General features: G+C 42.8%; 1 long non-coding RNA gene across 1 annotated transcript; it reads left to right on the top strand.

Moving 5' to 3' along the window:
* Positions 1–2,691: 2,691 nt before the first annotated feature.
* On the top strand, positions 2,692–10,763 carry LOC111946293 (uncharacterized). The gene is made up of 5 exons (XR_013647520.1): positions 2,692–7,315; positions 7,487–7,795; positions 8,397–8,684; positions 8,765–8,893; positions 8,966–10,763. It is a non-coding gene; the product is annotated as an uncharacterized LOC111946293 (long non-coding RNA).
* Positions 10,764–13,677: the final 2,914 nt, after the last annotated feature.

Below are 13,677 nucleotides of genomic sequence, written 5' to 3'. Positions count from 1 at the left end.
AGGAGGCTCAGGCGTGCTGGGATGGGGATCTCAGTCCTGACCTCCTTCTACAGGTGTGTGGTGGAGAGCGTCCTGGCCTCCTGCATCACGGTGTGGCACAGCAGCTGCTCTACGGCAGAGAGGAAAGCTCTGCAACGAGTGACCAAAGCTGCACAGAGGACTGTGGGCTGCAGCCTGCCATCCACCACTGACATCTATAAGACCAGATGCAGGAAACGGGCCTCCCGGATCCTGAAAGACCCCACTCACCCCTCACTCACCCCTCTGTTCTCCCTGCTCCCCTCAGGCAGGAGACTGAGGAGCACAAAGAGCAGGACCACCAGACTGAGGAACAGTTTCTTCCCTGAAACAGTCAGACTGCTGAACTCCGGTTGATCACTGCACCCCACCCCCTCTCCATGGACAACAAGCTAATTCTCATGTGCAATATCACAGGGCTGTGCAATACTAAATATAATATACTGTGCAATTTGAAACATACTTTCTGTGCAATACTCACCAGGAACCACACCGTAACATATTGATATCACATTGATATTATATTATTTATTTATGTCTGAATGTAAACGGCTGGCCCGGGACCATAGAGCTTAATTTCGTTTTATCATGTGATAAAATGACAATAAAGATTTCCCGATTCCTGAAAAACCTGCACACAGATTTTAAATGAGCCATTATATTATTTCCTTTTCCTTTAAAAACCTGTTCATTATTTTTAAACAGTATTTTAAAATATAGGCAGGAGGTCAATGATTGACATGGACACTCGGGTAAAGAGAGGGGCAGAGCTGTCCACCGATCACTACCTGGTGGTGAGTTGGATTCGCTGGCGGGAAAGGAGACAGACTCGGGAGACCCAAATGCCCTGTGAGGGACTGCTGGGAACGTCTGGCTGAGCCCTCCGTCAGGTTAGTCTTTTACTCCCACATCCGGGAGAACTTCAAATAGGTACTGAGGGAGGTTGGGGACATTGAGTCCGAGTGGACCATGTTTTTCACTTCCATTGTCTCTGCCGCTGGTCGGAGCTGTGGTCGCAAGGTCTCTGGTGCGGGTCGCACCGGCAACCCCCGGACCCAGTGGTGGACACTGGCAGTAAGAGATGCCGTCTAGCTGAAGAAAGTCCTACCAGGCCTGGCTGGCTTGTGGGACTCCAGAGGCAGCTGACAGGTACTGGCAGTCAAAGCGAGCTGCGGCCTGGACTGTTGCAGAGGCAAAAACCCGGTCCTGGGAGGAGTTGAGTGAGGCCATGGAGAAGGACTATCTGTCGCTGGATGGGCTGCCCATCTGCACCTGGGGCTGGGATCACTCCTTCCCTGGCTCTGGTAGGGGGCGGGGCAACCTTCTTGGGGCCCGCGGTCGCTCTGGGTGACATCTGCCAGGACTACGGGGTCTGGGGTGGGGGCTTGTTGGACCTGTCCTGTGGGGTGGCTGCCTGGGGGAGGGGTAGGGTCCACTATTGATATGGGACCTTGAAGTTTGACGGGTTGGGGTCTCTGCTGAGGCAATCCGCTGTCGCCCCGGCTGGTTGGCTTTCGCGGTCCTGTCGAGGCCAGACCAGAGGTCTCCCAGGGGCGGCACTTGGGGGCAGGGGCCTGGACTTCCTGTGGGGGGGGCGGCGCCTTCTGGCTCCTCTCTCTCTGTGTGGGGTGGATGGTGTGGGACCTGGGGGGTCTGCGCTTCAGGGGATGGGACCCCTGGGCTGAGGGGACCTGGGCCCTGTGCTGGGGTGGGCTGGGGGACGGCTTTGACCACCCGGGGACAGTCTACCAGCTGTCCCCGACTTACCCCCTTCCTCATATAATCTTATATTAGGGTGAGGGGGTGGGAAGTTTAACCTGCGATGCACCGTGGGGGGAAGAGCTACTTGGCAGTGGTCCCCCTCCCATGGTTGCCGTATGGAATGGGCCGCCCCTCTCTCGTTTTTTTTTTTTTTTTGCACATTAGACATGTAGGGCCCTTAGTGGCGGGGTGCTTGGACATCACTGCCAGCTAGCAGCAGATGTCCTCTCGGCAAATTTTAACTGCACCTTAGACATTTAGGGCCCCTTGGTGGGGAGGGTGATGGGACATCATTGTGAGTAATCAGGAGATGTCCGCTCAGTGCCCTACCTGCCAATTTTAAATGCACCCCCTTAGTACACACACCCTTTACTCCTCAAAATATAAACTCTAACACACATATATGCACACACACCCTAACAAACACACACGCATTTCGCAACATCTGTCCCCTACCCCATCCCTGGTAGGGGGCAATGGGCCCTTGGCAACGGCGGCCGTGTTTCCTGGGTGCCAGGGGTGTCCATGGCCCTGTGGTGTGGGTTCTGGTCCTTGCCTCTGAGCACTGGGCCTCGCCAAATTTCCAACTGTGGCCGAGCCTGGTCGGGCCATGTTTACAACACCTCTTGTGGATGCCCTTTTCCCCTGGGTGCCCTCCTCCTGGGCAGGGACGGCTGGCCCCTGCCTTGCTCCTTCCTGGACCAACCGTGGGCTGGGCGGGTGGCTGCCTGGAGCGCGGAGTGGATCTCCCTTGGGGGGTCCTGGTTGTACCTGGGGTTGGGGCGACGGAATGCCCAGAACTCCTGGGTGATGATGAGATGCTCTTCTGGGGTTGTGGACGTTCTTCTCGGGCGGGGCCATGCGTTGGGTTCTCTTGGTGCGATGGGGGGGGGGGGGGGGGGGGGGGCTGCTCTCCTGGTTGGTCCAGGGTTGCACTCTCTGTCCCCCCATGCCTCCCAGCTCTCTGGCTCTGGGGGTCCCCCGTGGCGGTCCTGCTGGCCCTGGCCAGGGTGGCAGGCGCTGTCGCCTGGGGGGCGGTTGTTATCTATATGCTGCCGTGCGGGCGTTGGGGGGTACTGGCTACCGCAGCTGCTGCAGCTGTGGTCTTGGTGTGGGGATGGCTGGGCACTCCCCCTCATTCTTTCACATTCCATAATCCATTGTAGAAGTACATAAACACTAACTTGAGCACAGGTGTTAGCTCACCTTTGCACTAATATTTTGCGTGATTGAATGAAATATTTCACACTAGTTGGTTTGAAGGTGGGAGTATGAGTATGCAGTAAGGAAAAAAAACACATCGACATTGTTGCAAGACTGGGCGGTTTTGGTTCTGAAGTTGCAGGGAAAATCGCTTTGGGTGGGTATGCATAATTTGGGTGGTTTTAGGGTCGGTTCGGCGGGGTGTTTTGCCGTCCAGCCCCGCCTGTCCAAAATTGTGTTCTTTAAAGCTTGACACCGCAGCTGCGTGTGGGAGGAGCTACCAGCTAATGTTGAATGTTTTTAGGCTGATCGCTACAGGGACCTGTGTCTGAGTTAATCCCACTTAGAGGTGTGTGGCATCCAGGAACTGTGCGCTGGGGTTGCTCGGAGATGTAGTGCATTCAGAAATCTGGAATAAATACAAATCAACAAGACTAAAGTAAAACATTTTGTATGTTTAGTTGTTTTCAAACAGACGTCTCAAGGCTATTGAGCGTGATTCAAAGCCCTGTGACGGGGTCACATTATGACTATAGAGAAGAAAAAAAAAAAGGAACAGTAGTTCTACCTGGGTGCAGGTAGAACTAACGTCCCCACATGCACATGGTATATGTTATCCACTGTCGTTTCTGGATGTGGTCTTTGTGTTATGTTCATGGGTTTATTTATTTATGTTATGGACGGTTCACCTGACGCACGGCAGTCACGCCCCAAGGTTATTAAATAGGGTCGGAACAGGTGTGCAAAAGAGGGAAGAAGGAAAGTGAAAGACGCGCTGACAGCTGCCACCGTGGTCCTCTCCCGTGACCAAGACTTACAAGATATTCGATGTTCCTTGCCTACTGGATTGATCCCACCAAACATTCTGTGGACGCCAGATGAGTGACAGGGGAGCAGAAACCGGAGATTTATTCGAACGGCCGAGGGGAGTTACGTGCGCTATCCCGGGAGTGGGCGCATTCTAAAGAGACTGAAAGACCAGCTTGTGAGATCGACACATTTTTTTTTCTTGGGTACCCAAAAAACATATTTTTATTTAACTGGTATACCAGTTTATTTTGGTTGGATTTACTAGACTGACAGAGGCCGCGATGCGCGTTTGCGGGGACATTTCATTGACTCTTGTATGAGCGCGCACCCAGGGAAAAAAAGAGCGAGAAAAAAGGAACTTGGGAGTTAAAACACATTAAATTTATGTTTTGGAAAACTCTACAGGTGTATTACTGTTTTGAATTATACTGTGATTCTGTTTAACAATATTTAAAGAACCCAAAAGAACTTTTGATAACACACATTATTTAAATTAAGTAGTGTTTGTCACAGTGGTGGCCAGTATGGGGAATATAATTTGACTGTTAAATCTTGCATTTCAGTTGTTAAAAAAAAAGAAAAGAAAAAAGACTTGTAAATTTGTATGTTCTCACTTCTGTCAAATATAAATATATAAATATATGTGAATCACACTGTAATTGTCTCCAGAGCAATATGGCGGATGATACGCCTAATAATGGTACGAATCCAGATCAGTCCATGCTATTTGATCACCCCACAAGTGACGTGGATGCCAGAGAAGACAGTCAAACGACGCAGGGTGACGCATTCGACCATAACATCAGTGAACATGAGCAGTGAGGAGGAGATGCTTGGGTCACCAGGAGGAACCCTGTGGAGGAAGTCGCCTCACTCATCAGTTCTCTTTACCTGTCAGATGATGATCAGGAGGAAAATGTCACACTTGTAGACAATAATACTTCCTACATGGATGCCCCTCCTTTAATTCCTCTATATAATGTCTTAGATGTTCTGGGGCAAATAGTAACATCATTAAAAAATGATTTTAGAGACTCTATGGAAAGTGCTCTTAACAGGGAGATTGGTGTCCGAGGCCATGTAGACGATTCTTTGGAAGCTCTTGAACAACGCATGGTGGCAATGATGCAACAGTATGAGCAGCAATTGGTTGAGTGTTTACAACGACGAGATGATAAGTGGAAGGCTGAAATCCAAAGACTGAAGCGTGCCAGTCCAGCTACTATCTCCACGTCTCTCTCCACTGATGGAGCACGGCTCCGTCACCAACACTCCTTTTCTCCTGCGGCGCAGCCATTACAAATAAGAACTTCACAAACTCAAACAGTTTTTGATTCAGTGTCTCAGACGCCCAGTTTTCCTTCCGGTTCTGGTCCATCTGCGCTGGGTGGAGTACACCTCTCTTTTACCTCAGGTCCTCAGTCAATTCACATGCTGTCTCCAACACTAGCTTTGCCAAGCACCAGCAAAAACTCTCCAGTTCCTCCACCAGAAAACACGTCGCTAAATACCACTGTTAGTCAGCGGGCAAATGCTCCAATGATGTATGCGAAACCAGCAATCCGTATGGATTCCTCATCTTTCAGTGGGTCCAGAGAAGTCGCAGAAGTATTAAACTTCATTGAGCTATGTGAAACCTTTTTAGCTGTAAGGCAACTAACTGATGCCGAGCTTATAGGCACATTGTCTAGTGTTCTTAAAGGGCCAGCACATAGTTGGTGGAGCGTGGCTAAAGCTCAAGTACACAACTGACATGAGTTTAGAGAGGGATTTCAAATTGCCTTTCTTCCGCCTGACTACCTGGCAGAAGTGGAGGAAAGGCTTCGAGACATGGTGCAGTTACCAGGGCAATGTCTTAAGGACTTTGCCTATGATTATCGGGCTCTATGTTTAAAATGGAAAGCAGACATCAGTGAATCGGAGCTGGTGAGAAAGATTCTAAATAATTGTAATCCGCGAATTGCTGGATGTTTAAGAGGGACTGTAACCACCGTAGACCTGATGGTGAGGATAGGCACACTAGTGGAAAGGGACTGTAGTTCATCAAAAGACTACTGGGGGAAGGTTGATCAGCAGAAAGCTAAAGAAAAACCTTATGAAAGACCCCTTGACAAAAGTTCCTCTAAGAGGACAGCAGACGTAGTAACCATGGTTAAACAGGGACAGATGCCTTGGTTATCTCTGCTGCGCGTCCCAAGGACTATCAGGTGAAAACAATGCAGGGCTGTGTTTGACACTGGTTGTACATTCACCCTTATGAGTCACAGGCTGTGGTTGGAGATAGCTCGGAGTGGTGAAACCCTGCGCCCAAGCAACGATCAAAGCTTTGCTTTGGCTGATGATAAAATACACTACGCCCTTGGTAAAATTTGTCTGATGTACTGCTGGCATGATGTCTCCTACCCCTTAGACACTTACATCATGGCAGATGACAACCTTGCTTTTGCTCTTATATTGGGTCTGGATTTCCTTCGTAAAACCTCTACTATCATTGACCTTAGCAACCACACATATGGAACTCGTGGGTCTAAAAGCTGCACTTTCCATCCGTTTTTGCCACCTGAAGAAAAACACCCTTCTGATGGTGTTGGTCCCAAAACCAACCTGTTTGTGGCTCTTCCAACAACACATACTCTGTTTCCCTCTGCAAAATCAGACTCAGAACAACTCTCCTGTCCTGAGGTCCCACCTGAGGTTAATAGCCTGCTTAGATCCTGGACAGGACTGTGTTTAAGCCGACTGGGAAAAACTACAGTGGAAACACACCACATCTTCACCACTGATGACCTTCCCATTCGTTGCAAGGCATATCGGGTCTCCCCTCACAAACGGAAGATTATTGCAGACCGTGTGGACCAAATGTTGAAAGAGGGGATAATAGAGCCATCACAGTCCTCCTGGGGCGCCTCTGTGGTGCTTGTTATATGTTCTCAGATGTTCTTCACACATGTGAATGTATGCTCTCGCGGGCTACAGAAAATCTGTAGAGTTTTATTATCCAGACTGTGGATCGTTGTAATCAGCTCAGCTGCTGTTTTCTGATACTTACTTTAAGCTTTCCTCCCAACAACACAAACATACATTTAACATCAGGAGTCCCAGAGGAAAAAAAGCGCACAAGGTGTTAGAGAAGGTTTTTGTTGTAACGGCCATGTTGACCAACTGTTTTTGTCACTTACAATACCACACACATACTTCTGTCATTTTAGCAGAGAGGCTGGCCACGGAAAAAGACAAACACACACACAAACACACACACACCGTCCCATTTCTGCTGCATTCAGTCTTGTCAGTCAAAGAGTGAAACACCTTCACTCCTCTGTGTCATATCGTTGGTGATTTTGACCTTTACCCAAGAACTAGAGTACAGTTGTAAGTATAACTATAGTTTTTTTTTTCTTTTTTCCTAAATGAGTCAATCACATACAGGTTTTACATGTTGATGTGTGTTTTTTCTTTCCAGTCACAATGATTCTCATCTCCTTGATCACAGCAGCTCTGCTAACAGGATCTTTTGGAAAAGGTACATTTTAGTGTGAAATTATACTTTGAAGAAAGTCTAATTATTCAAGTAAAACAGACAGATTTTGAATTAACCAAAGTTCTGTAAAATATTTCAATGTTAAACTATAAGTTTAAAAATAACATATTTATTGCTAAAGTAATTTGGTTTTTTCATCTTTGTGTCTTCCAGGTTTTACAAATTGCAGCTTTAACGAATCAAAGGAAACTTCATGTTTCACTGCAGATGGAAAATCTGTTCATTTTTATCTGTCATACGAATACCATAGTGGCAAGAAGGAGCTAAAACACGGCAAGTCCGTACTCTTCCAGGTGGACCAAAATGGAAAAGTGATAACTGATCACCAACATTTTAAACTTGTTAATGGAACAATCAAATTGAACAATGTCTCAAAGACAAATGCTGGAGTTTACACCTTTCAAGAGTTTAACCCTGATGGCAAAGTACTGAGAAATTCCATTGTGAATCTCAGAGTACTTGGTAAGAAAATATACATATTTGTTTTACTTCACATTTTTATGTAAATTTGTTCTAAAATACATATTTATGACTTGAAAATAAAACTCAGTTTCTGTAAAGAAAACATATAAATTGTTCTTGTTACTTAACTTTATCTTTGAGAAACACAAGACATGAACTCAACTGTTTTTTATCGATTCTCTAATTAAACTTAAATGTCCATCTAAGAGTATATTAAGAATATTGAGTAATAATTTAAGAGGCAAATCATAAATTATTTTATTACAAATCAATCAAACTGGGTATTAAAAACAATAAAGGGTTACAGTACCCTATACATACTTGGAAGGAAATATTTCATGGACATCATTTTTTTTAACTTTTATAATTGATTTATCTTCTATTGCGGTTTCCTGTTTTTTAATCAATTAAAAAAAAGGAAATTAACAGTTTTTTTAGTTTTTTTTTTAAGAAAAGAGTTTTCCATTAAACACAAACTATAGCTTTCTTACTCATTCATTCAGGATTTAGGACTGTCTTTGTTACTTTATTGACATTTTAAAGAAACTTTTTACATTATTCTTGCTGATGTTTTTACTTGAATATGTTTTATTTCTTGCAGCTCCTGTGTCTGTGTTAACGGTGTCTCAGCAGTGTTTGTCACCAGAACAGCAGAAAGTCACCTGCTTCTATGAGGGAGATGAAGCAGAGCTCACTCTGACTTTGAATGGTTTCTTACTTTTACAATCAAACAAACCCAGTCAGTCCCTGAACAATGACACATCTGATAGATCCAGTGTGTTTAATGTTTCCATCATCATACATGGACAGCCTCTTGGAGACATCACGTGTAAAGTCTGGAACAATGTCAGCAGAGATGAGAAGGTTAAAACCATCCCTGCTTGCAACGGTGCAGTATACATTTTCCACAGAGAAATGTTGGACAAATTCAAATCAGTTAAATCTAAATAAAAAATTGTTTTTCTCCAGGTTTACAATCAGTTTCTGTGGCTACATTTGCTGCAGTTGCTGCATTTTTCTCATTCTTACTTCTTGCTGCTTTGATCGCCGCTTTAATAAAACTTTGTCAAAAACGAAGAGCGGCAGCAGTTAATGCAGGTAAGTCACTAGTAAAGGATTTTGTAAAGAATGTGTATCATAGCAGTCTATTAAAAGTCTGTATTTTTTCAGGAGACGCACAAGCTGATGTTATCTACGCAGACGTTAAAATAAAAAAAAAGAATAGAAAAACTGAAGCCAGGCAACAACGCAGCGCCCAACGATAATTTTTTGTTCTGCTGATAAAAAAAGTATTTCTGTTGCAAAATCTTCATTCTGTTCTGCTTCTTCACTGAGGAATAGTTAAACATTGTGTTGATTGGATTGACTTTACTTTTTCAAGGTCATTTGATCATCCTAAAAATGCGTCTTTCTTTTATTAAATCCTTTGTAAGTTTTTCATTTCTCTTTTAAAGTAAATAACCATATATAACTCCATTTATTTTGTAGATATACCCATTAAATTTGCTTTAATTCATAGTTTACAGTTTTGCTTGCTAAAACCCCCCAAAATAAAATAAGACATTAAAAACTGAGGAAATTTAAGGATTTCTAATAAATTGGCAGCACAAAAACATAATAAACACAATTTAATGTACATCTTGTGTATACAAAAATGTTTAAGAGGAAAGTCATAATCAACATTTCAGTAATTTTATGATAGAAGATTTAAAAAATAACATTTTACCTAAATGGCTATGGAGGATGTTCTTTTTACAGTCATATGATATTAGATGATAAAATATTAATCTAAGATCCTGCATTAATAATTTTAAAAATGCTTACTTACTATTGCAAATGGATTTCTGTAGTTTAACCACGTTATCATTATTTTAAAAGCTTTACGTATTTTTTTGTGATCAGCTCAGCTGCAATTTTCAGGAAACTTTTCTTCTAATTTCTGTAAGAAATTTAACAATTTTAACAAATACATATGGTAAGAGAAAACACATGGAACCACCCTACCTAACAATGTCTTTTTGTGTTTTAACTTCTCCTCTCATAAAATGCAAGAATGAAGACTCAGTAAAAATGAAGGGCTTTTTATATGTAAAATTATAATTTCTGTAAAAAATATGAAAATAAAATTGTTTTAGGTGTTTTTCTTTTCTTTAAGGCAGGGGTGTCAAACTCATTTTCACCGAGGGCCACATCAGCATGGCGGCTGTCCTCAAAGAGCCTGATTATAATTTATACATGTAACTAAATGTAATGAAAAATAAATCTAACTACTCCTTAATGTTAAATAACTTATTATTTATTTACTATAACCTAAAGTCACAATTACAGTAGCATAGAAAACATATGTTTGCTTGTTACACTAGCATCAACCCTTTTACATTTGATTCTGACAGGTTAGTTTATATGGGCAGGGTTTAAGTCCTAATGTATAGTTGCCCAATCGGATATTTTAAGACTGATTCGCCCTAGATATGAATAAATACACACCAATTTTTATTTTTTATTCTAAGAAATTAAAAACTTTTATGCTCTCGCGGGCCACATAAAATGACACGGAGGGCCACATTTGGCCCCCGGGCCTTGAGTTTGACACATTTTCTTTAAGGCCATCAAAACCTTTATTTTCCTGCACAGGAATATAAAGAACTTTTTCCCTCTTACAGCTACATAAATCATTGTAGTCTCTTCATTGTTGTCTATTTTTGCTGGAATTTATGGACACATGTTAAAATAAATATTTTAGTATTGTTAATTGTTTCTTCATGAGTTTCTGTATTTTTTGCTGAAGCGTCAGTGGTTTCTCTGCTGCCGCCTTTAAGTTTCTTGCTTTCAAACAAAATCTGCTCAGCTGTCAAAGGTTAGACATTAATTTCTCATCTCAAGGTTCTTAATCTCACTCAAGACTGTAACAATTGTATTATCATTGTAACAATAATGTACTTTGTCTAATGAATAAAATACTTTCTCTCTAAATGCTCTACTTTCTTTGTTTTTTGGATGAAGCTCAATAGCTGAAGCTGAGATCGTGTGCTGGGATGTGAGTGGTTAGATGTGTTTGCTGGCTGAATGGTGAGGCTGCTAACCACACTGATGCAAATCCTCAGATCTTGGTTAGGTTTACTGCCAACAGCGACTTTTGCTTTGTCACATTTCTTGACTTGATCAACATGTTTCCATTGACTGCACATGTAGAGAATGATGTACCAGATGTTAAAACCTAAAAAAAATGCAAGAAATTGATGCATCACTTGTTTTTCTAATTCTTTAAAGTATATTTTTATTTAATTATTTTACGCTTGAGCAACTTTAGACACTACTTTTTAAAAATGTTGCTGATTTTCAGATTAAACTACCATCAAGACATTTTTAATAGTTTTATATTTCATAAAAAGTTCTGGGACATTTCATCCTGATGCAGAATTGATAACAAAGATCATTCCTTTCTCTGTTTAAGGTTCACATTATTTACTTATTGACTTTATAAGAGAACTGGATGGAGAGAATGTGACATCACCCATAGAAAATGTCTTACCTTCACTCGCCATTTTTCTTCCATATTGGAGCCAGATGACAGTGATTGGTCTGAGTTTAAATCAATGTTTTTGTGGCAACTACTGTTGCCAATTAGGAGTGAGCTTGTTTGAAGGGCACGCCCCTTACACTGAAGAGGGGCTCCGGAAAATCTGTTAATCAAACTTTGAGGTGGGGGCCGGCAGGCACCACAGTCTTTTATTGGGGCATCCTATTGGTCAGTTTATAACTTGAATACTTCACGATTAAAAAAGAAATATTGTGGAAAAAAATCAGATTAGCAAGAACATGTTAAAAAATAATCAGAGAAAGAATGGTTATTTTAACAAATAGAATGACAGAGTAATAGCTGTTTATTTCTCTGTAGAAGTGTATAGAAATTTTGGCTTCTTGGAGGAATGCTAGGGGTGAGAGATCCCTCAGTCCAGTTCTCTTGTACAGTCAACATTTAAACCACAAACTAAAAACAGAGAAAGAATGAAAAATTGTAATCTTAGGTCTCTCACTCCCTTCTGATTAACTGCCAGTAAAGTACATTATATCTAATGTATATTATACCTTGTACTTTTTTTTTTTGAATTGTCAAAAACTTGAATCAATTTTCCTTTTAAGGTTTTCCATGTGAATCGCAGTGACTGTTATTGACCACCAGGTGGAGACAGAGGCCAGCATCTTTGTATTGAGAGGAGGACTAACTGTTAGAGGGAATTCTTTTGTTTCAGGCATTTTATTCAGGGATTCACCATCCATGGGCCTAAAATAGGGTATTGATTGTGTCTAGAATGAAAATGAACTGTTGCTATATTTCATTCATTTTTTTCATTCATTCATCTTCTTAACCGTTTATTCCCTTTCGGGGTCACGGGGTTGCCGGAGCCTATCCCGGCCACTTGGGCGTAGGCAAGGGATACCCTGGACTGGTCGCCAGTCTGTCGCAGGGTGGAATATCCTCAATCACACATCCATTCACTCTCACATCTATGGACAATTTAGAGTTGCCAATCAACCTATGTAGCATGTTTTTGGATGATGGGAGGAAGCCGGAGATCCTGGAGGAAACCCACGCATGCATGGGGAGAACATGCAAACTCCAGGTCCCCCATTGATGTTGTGTTTTTCATGTCCCCCAGCTGGGACTTGAACCGGGGGCCTTCTTGCTGTGAGGCAAGAGCGCTAACCACTGCGCCACCGTGCAGCCCTGTTGCTATATAATTTGGACAATTCTGCGATTGTGGCATAAAGAAGGGGAATGAGGAGGAGTACAGGCAGCAGATCAAGACGTTTGTTCAAAAGGCAAAGAACAATAACCTTAAGCTTAACACAGCCAAGAGGGAGGATACAGTGATTCCTTTGTATTCCCACTCCAATCATCTGTTGATCTATTGTAAAAGTGTTTCCAGTGGTCTTTTAATTATGATTATGCCACTTTTGGGCAAAATCCAAAAACCTGTGTCGTTTTCTGAAACAGTTTTTGCAGAGTGGCAGTACTTCATCATGCCTTTGTTTCCACTCTCTCCTATATAATAGCTTACAGTCCCTTACAACCTAACAGTACCAGTACGATGAACTGGCTGGCAGGATCTTGGGGATGAAGGATGGATGACCGGGTAAAGAACTGTTTCAGCTTTCGGAATGGTTGAGCGGCCGCCCGGGGCCAGAGCAGTCTTTTGGGAGCACCTTCCAGGTGAGAGGAGCTGCCACTGAGCTGAAGCTATGAATGAAATGCTGGTAGAATTTTGTGAACCCGACGAATTACTGCACCTCCTTCACTGTAGTTGGCAGGGATTACTGCAGCACAGCCTCCATCTTGCCCTGGTCCATTGTTACGCCTCCTAACACTGATCACATAACCCAGAAAAGCAACAGAGGTCTTGTAGAACGCGTATTTCTCCCCTTTAGCATACAGGTTATGTTTAATCAGCCACTGTAACATCTGCAACATGTGCAACGTGCTCCTCCAACGTGTCAGAGTACAGTAGATAAGGATGTCGTTAACGTAGACGGCAACCAAGCGTTGCAGCATGTCCTGGAAGACGTCATTGACAAACGCCTGGAACACAGAGGGGCGTTATAGAGACCAAAGGGCACGAGCAGGAACTATAGAGTCCAGTTGTGGTCTGCAATGGAAACCACGAGTGTGAATGAGACCAAAGACAATTTAAAACCGAAGAAAGAAACTTCATTCCATATTTCAGTGACCTAAACCTTTTTCTCTTCATCAAATGTCTTTCCTGAAATAATTAAAGAAAAGACAAAATAGACATAATCATAAATTATGTTCCTCTTTCAAATGAAAAGCTGACACTCAACATTGTGGATTTAAAATTATGGCTGGAGGAAATGTTTCACAT

Source organism: Oryzias latipes, chromosome 14 (genome assembly GCF_053564925.1).
Source record: "Oryzias latipes strain Hd-rR chromosome 14, Olatipes_Hd-rR_3.1".
Classification (NCBI taxonomy): Eukaryota; Metazoa; Chordata; class Actinopteri; order Beloniformes; family Adrianichthyidae; genus Oryzias; species Oryzias latipes.
This window is presented reverse-complemented; position numbering and strand designations above follow the sequence as displayed.